The following is a 6,465-nucleotide window of genomic DNA, read 5'->3' as shown; positions in this document are numbered from 1 at the left end:
GCTCACATGTGCTGTCCACATATGTGGCCACTAAGCCCTAGTGGGTTAAAAATGAAGACTTTTAGAAACACTGCAGATTGTATTAATTTGACATCTGCTGTTGTCAGTGTACTGTATATGGACCAAATCAGAATTTTAGGCATGGCTGGGTAGATTTTCTCTCTGATTGGCTCTTTTGGACCACTGCGAACTTGATTTGTCAAGCCGTTGTCATATTACAATTAAAACGAGTTTAATTTACTATTGTGACACATGCCTCAAGTTCAAAGAAACCGGGTTGACACAAAGCACATCCTGGATGCTTTACGTTTTTCTTTTTAATGGTACATTTAGTTTTTTCATGAGTTTACAAAAGCAAACTCATTTCAGATTCACATTTCTTGCTCTTAAAACTCTGTAGAACTCAATTCTTTTTTAAAGATGTTTCAACATTATAATGACAAATTTGTCCTCAGGCTAATTTTTAGTTTCATATGTATGTATATGTATGTATGTATATGTATATGTATATATATATATATATAATACACATGTGGATACATAGTTTCAGATTTTTCAATTTGATTTTATATGTAGGTTACTAATAAAAACTATTTTAGTTCCAACCCTGCTCTAACACACTTACCTGTAGGTTTCAAACAAGCCTGAAGGACTCAATTAGTTTGATCAGGTGTGTTTAATTAGGGTTGGAACTAAACTGTGCAAAGCTGCGGCCCTTTTGGAACTGAGTTTGACACCTGTGCACTAAAGTATTTTGATGCAAAATATTCAGCCATTTTCAAAAAACCCCATCTAATATAAATGACAAAATAATACTTCTGAAAAACATGTATCATAACTACTGCCCATCCCGGTTTATTATTAAATAATATTATTTTTAGCTTCTAGAATTTTTCATCATGTAGCAAGTCTGGATGGAGATTTTTTTTCTTTTCTGAAGCATGATGGAAACAGTTTATAAGAGATTGTATTTATTTTATCTATTTTAAATGAAGTTTAAAAGAAAAGCACACTAGTGTTAATGCAGAATGAGCAGTGTTATAAAACAGCAATGTTTGCAAACACCTGTGCCAAGCAACCCAGATAGATTCGCTTTACTCTCCACTGTAATCTAGAGCAGAGAGCATCATTTGTCGACACTGATAAGTGTTAAATTGATGTATGATATTAATCTCCTGGGTGGAAGAAAATGAACTTTGCTATATTTAATGGCTGTAGTATCACTGATGAAAACAGTTTTTAAAATAGGATTTTCTATTTCCCACATTGATATATACAGCCATTCGCCATGAAAGGCAGTATTAGAAATATGGACTTTACTACCAATTTATATTGCATGGTACTCTTAACGCACCATGTATTTGTCCATGAACTGTTTAAAGTGACCAGATATACAGTTTTTACCCATTCAGTCTAGTCTTTCTACTTTGTTTCTTGATCTAGTTTTGCCCCATATTGTATCTTTTCCTAATGTTGTTGCATTAATACTTGAACTGATGAGCTTCTTTCTTGTGTCACACAGCATGAGCTTTAGCAAGAACTAATGGGGTTTTTACTTGCACACCATGCAAGTATGGTTGAGCTTCCGTTTATCCTCACTATGTTTAAATGTGATTAAAAGTCCAAATGAAATATTATGTTCATATAAAGCAACTTTATTTGCTTTAAAGCAAATAAAGGCTTCGGTGAATGATAACACAATTTTTCATTTTTCAAGAGTTCCCACTGTGATATGTGTAGCGTTTATAGTAGGTTTGCCATGCTGTCCCGGGAGAGAACCCTGAGCTCTGAGATACTTGAGCCCAAGAGGATCCAAGGTCTCGAGAGCTCCCCCTTAAGCCTAGTTCACAATACAGGATTTTAAGCCTGATATGGACAAAAGAATAGGCTATAATAACAGTGGATCTAGAACTATTAGAATCACCATACTGGTCATTTAGACCGTTCTCATAAGACGTCATATTGTTATGTCATATTTACATTCAAAACTTCTTTTGAGATATTAAAATTAGGCTTTGAATGTCTTTCACCATATTTTATGACACCATTACTCTAAAAATATTATCTTTTTGGCAATACAGCCTATAAATATGTAGTTAGGATACTGGAACACGCAAAGTTCTGGGCCTTACTTTAATTTTCACTTTCAAACAGGAGCTATTTTTTATTTATAAAATGCTGTTTTGAAAGACATATCTGAAGTTTTTGCTATCAGAAAGTTATGTTTGTGTTTGCAGGAAGTTCCTAGGCAAAAATGCACGCATATTTAACGTCACAGCTAAAAGAAGCAGAGATGCATGCAGTTATTTTGACCAATATGGCAATTAAAGGTAGAAATGCTCAGTTCTTTACTGTTTTGTCATTTAAAAAAATACTCAAATATTTAGGAAATGTCAGGGTGTTATAATGTCAGGGTGTTATATTTTAGTTTTATTTCAAAGAGTCATTAAATTAAAAATTAAAAACTCTGTGTATCTATTCACTTGAACCTTGCAGATGAGTGATTGATCTGCTCAGCTGATCGACAATGTTTTTAAAAGCTTCCTTGAAAGTCTGAAAGGCTGTCAGTGATGTAATCAGCACACAAGCAGCCAATGGTGTTCAGCTTTTTCTGATGACCACTCATTCAAAATTCTATTGGTTGTGGTTTGGTAGCTTGACTGAGCTGCTGGGGAATGAGTTATCAGAACATGTAGTGTGTGACCCCCTCTTGTGGATAATTTACGTACTGTTGCGTAGTGTGAACACCACAGAGATTAAAAGACACAAATCAAGTCGTAGTGTGAATGGCACAGCAATCTGCCAATGTTGAAAATCCTGTAGTGTGATTAGAAAAGGGAGAAACACGAGGAGATGGGGTGGAAGGGGGGATTCTTCCAAAACGAAGATAGAGCAGTAGGGAGAAAACAATCTATTTATTTTAAGCTTGGATCACTCTGATTGGATTATTACTGATTACAGATGAGCAGCCAGTCGTGCTCAATCCTATCACATGCTCCTCTCGAAATTAGTTTATGAAACTTCACTAGCTGATTTAACCCAAACGTTTCAACACCAGTCCTAATGTGACAGGTCAATTTTAGACAATATAAGTGTATATACTGTTAATAAATGTATTCATATTTTTAATCGGCAAGTTTCTGTCCAAACTTTTTGTTATTGATAAGCAAGCATTTAAGAGCTAAAACCCCCCTTCATGTGTGTTGCTGACAGATTGCAGACATGAGCTGACAGTTCATTATCACTGGACGAATGACGTCACGAGTGTTAATACTGCAGTGTGAAATTATGTTGTGGTCTGAGTCAGTTAAAGTAGAGTACTGATTAATACTTGCTTAAACATTCATTGTCACTAAAACCCCCAAATCCATTCCATTAATGGCTAATTAGGCTGTATGTGGAAAAGAAACACTTGTTAACGAAGTAAATTTGTAAAGAAATAAAAGATCAGTCAACAATAGTTTACTGTTTAATATGATATTGTATTTCATCAACAGTGCACTGCCATATGGAGTAAAAAACAAAGTACTGGATGATGTCGCCTTTGGGTCATGCAGGAAAAACCTTCATTTTCCCCCTCACTTTCGTTGTACTATAACTACATAGTAGTTGGTTTTCTAAGTATACGTGGTGTTCAGTTAAGACTGAAAACAAATATACTGCACGCTATGATGCACCACAAATCTTTACTACATCGCTCAGTGTGACAGTTGATATGACTGATGCTGGAGCTCTGGGCAGCGACACGTATACCGCATTCAGAAGCAGACGGTACAGCAATGAACACGCTATATTTGACTTGCTCTTTTAGACATTGAAAGAAAGTATTGATTCTGCAAATCTGATGCATTCTGTCATGTGCAATGATCCATGAAAATTAGCTGCTGTTTTGTTTGTGGAACAGCTTTTCAATTAACAGCTTTTCCGTCAAGGTTTCCCTTAGGAATTTCAAATGAGTCAGCAGATTTTGATTTACCGACTTAAAATGAGACGCTTACGTTACACATGATTGTCCTTATATAGCAACGTGAGCTTTTAAAACATTTTCAACACTGGATATTTGTATGGAATTTGTTTTATTCCACAGAGTAAACAATGGAAATTGTGACTGTTTATTTCCAAATCAAAAAATGCCAATCTACTCAGAATTGTGAGATTACATCTTGCAGTAATAAACTAGTAACTGTGGAAGTTGTGAGACAGTTAGAATTGCTATAGTGCCTATAAACTTGCATTTGTGAGAAACAAAGTTGCAATTCTGAGACTGAGATTCAGAATTGTGACAGAAACAATAATAATTTTGTTACAATTTTGAGTTTAAATCTCTTAATTTTCAAACAATTGTAAGAGTTTTAGCTCTCAATTGAGTGTTTTTTCTCAGAGTTTCAAGTTTATATCTTGCAGTTAGAATCAGAATTATCACTTTGCATTTCAATTTTTTTTAGCATGTGAACTCACTTTCAAATCGTAACAATTTTAAAAATAAAGTCAGATTTGCAAAAAAGCCTATAAACTAGCGACTGCAAGAAATTGATTAAATGTTAATTTACATTGTGCTTACCTAAGAAAGTACTGGATTAAATAAAGCAACTAAGTTTGGTTTCATAAATCAGAAGTCTGAACAAAAAAGTCAGAATTTAAATTCTATGACACACGTAAACTTGGTATTCTGATGTTTTTTCCTTGTAATTAAATAAAGTTGATGCTCTCATAAATAAAAGTTGTTGTTTTTTGCCATAAAAACTAATTTTGGGTTCAAAAAGGAACTTTTGATAAACAGTTGTTATTACTTAGTGTGAAGAACCATTTAATATTCTAAAGAACCGTTCATTAAGTTTTTTGTTCTAGGTTTTTAATAGTTCTTCATGAAAGGCCAATTTAGGACCATCCTTTTTAGGAGTGCATCTCCTAAATCTGACATTTTTTCCTCTAATTTGTTTATCCCTTGTTTTCATCTTTGAACTCCAATATAAATTGAAGAATCATAATATATAAACTCAGTATTATATGGAGGAAAAATGTCAGAATAGTGATTTTTTTATCCTATGGTGGAAATGGACCCTTTTCATAAGATTGTATGTTTAACGTCATCAGCATCTGAAATCCTTAAAAGTTTTTATGATTTAGATTTTTTAAATATGTATTCGTATATGTATTTTATCATGTTTGCCTCCAATTACAAAAAAACTAATTACTGCTTGCAATCTATGGGGCTGGACAGTATTTTTTTTTTCTCTCTCTTCCAGCTGCCGCTATTAGTCTCACATTATCTTTTTTTTTTTTTTTTTTCTGACAGTCCTGATGACACAATTGTGGACTTCATCTATAATTATTTCAGTTAATGGGATTGTTAAAAAAAATAAATAATTATATATATATATATATATATATATATATATATATATATATATATATATATATATATATATATATATATATATATATATATATATACTACACTCAACTACTGTTCAGCTATGATGGCTTCTGCTACTGAGAAACCTGAAAACGTGAAAAAGGGTCCATGGGAACCACTGTTCAAACTGTGTATAGTTTATATTGTGGAACAAAAATGTTTTGTTTTTAATTTCATTATAATTTTGAATTTACTTCATTGTGCAGAAAACTAAAAATCTAATAAAAGAAAACCCATTGGAAATTCCTGCAGGAAACCCTGCTGAGATCATCCTATAACTGACATCATTCCTTAACAACACTATAATCATGGCATAGTAAATGTCTATAACATTCGATTATAATTAGAATAGTTAAAGATAATACCTCATTTTCACTTGCAAATACACGCATATTGATAAATGTATTGGATTTTTTGGTTGCATGAACAGCTATTTGAAGAGGGAAAAAAACATATGAAGTCATTCAATATGACAAATATTATAGCTGCAAATATTTGAGTTCTGCTGATGATACCATGCTACAGTCTAGCTTTGAAAGATTAGATTGTGCATATGGGTCAACCGTGTCCTGACACTACAACATTTACATTACATTAATATGCGCTCGTGCTTCTTACATCCAACAAAATACGATGGCTGAGGATACGTGAGTAGAATAAAATGATTATAAAATAAGACAGCTTTCCAATCCTGATGCTTTTTCTTTCTCCATCCCCAACATGTCTGAAGGCTAGCGCACTGTCTGCTTCATTTCACACATCCATTTAATTATTCATGCACTGCAAAAATGAAGTTGTGATACCTGTCTAAGAAAAAAGGAAGCTTTATATTCTCAAAATAGCACATCTAGAGGATCTGGAAAGGAGGATGTTTAAAAATAATGGCATATAATTGCTAAAATTGTGCCAAATATTTTAACAAATTAATTATAATTAAGAATGAAGCCCTTTCAAATAAGGATATGAAAGAAGCAATACTGACAAGCTTTGGTAAAGGAAACCAAAAACAATCAAATGTCTTTTTGTGACATTCGAATATTGTTTCCCAC

Source organism: Danio rerio, chromosome 11 (assembly GCF_049306965.1).
Source record: "Danio rerio strain Tuebingen ecotype United States chromosome 11, GRCz12tu, whole genome shotgun sequence".
NCBI classification, from domain to species: Eukaryota; Metazoa; Chordata; class Actinopteri; order Cypriniformes; family Danionidae; genus Danio; species Danio rerio.
The sequence above is the reverse complement of the archived record's forward strand: the minus strand, read 5'-3'. Positions refer to the sequence as shown.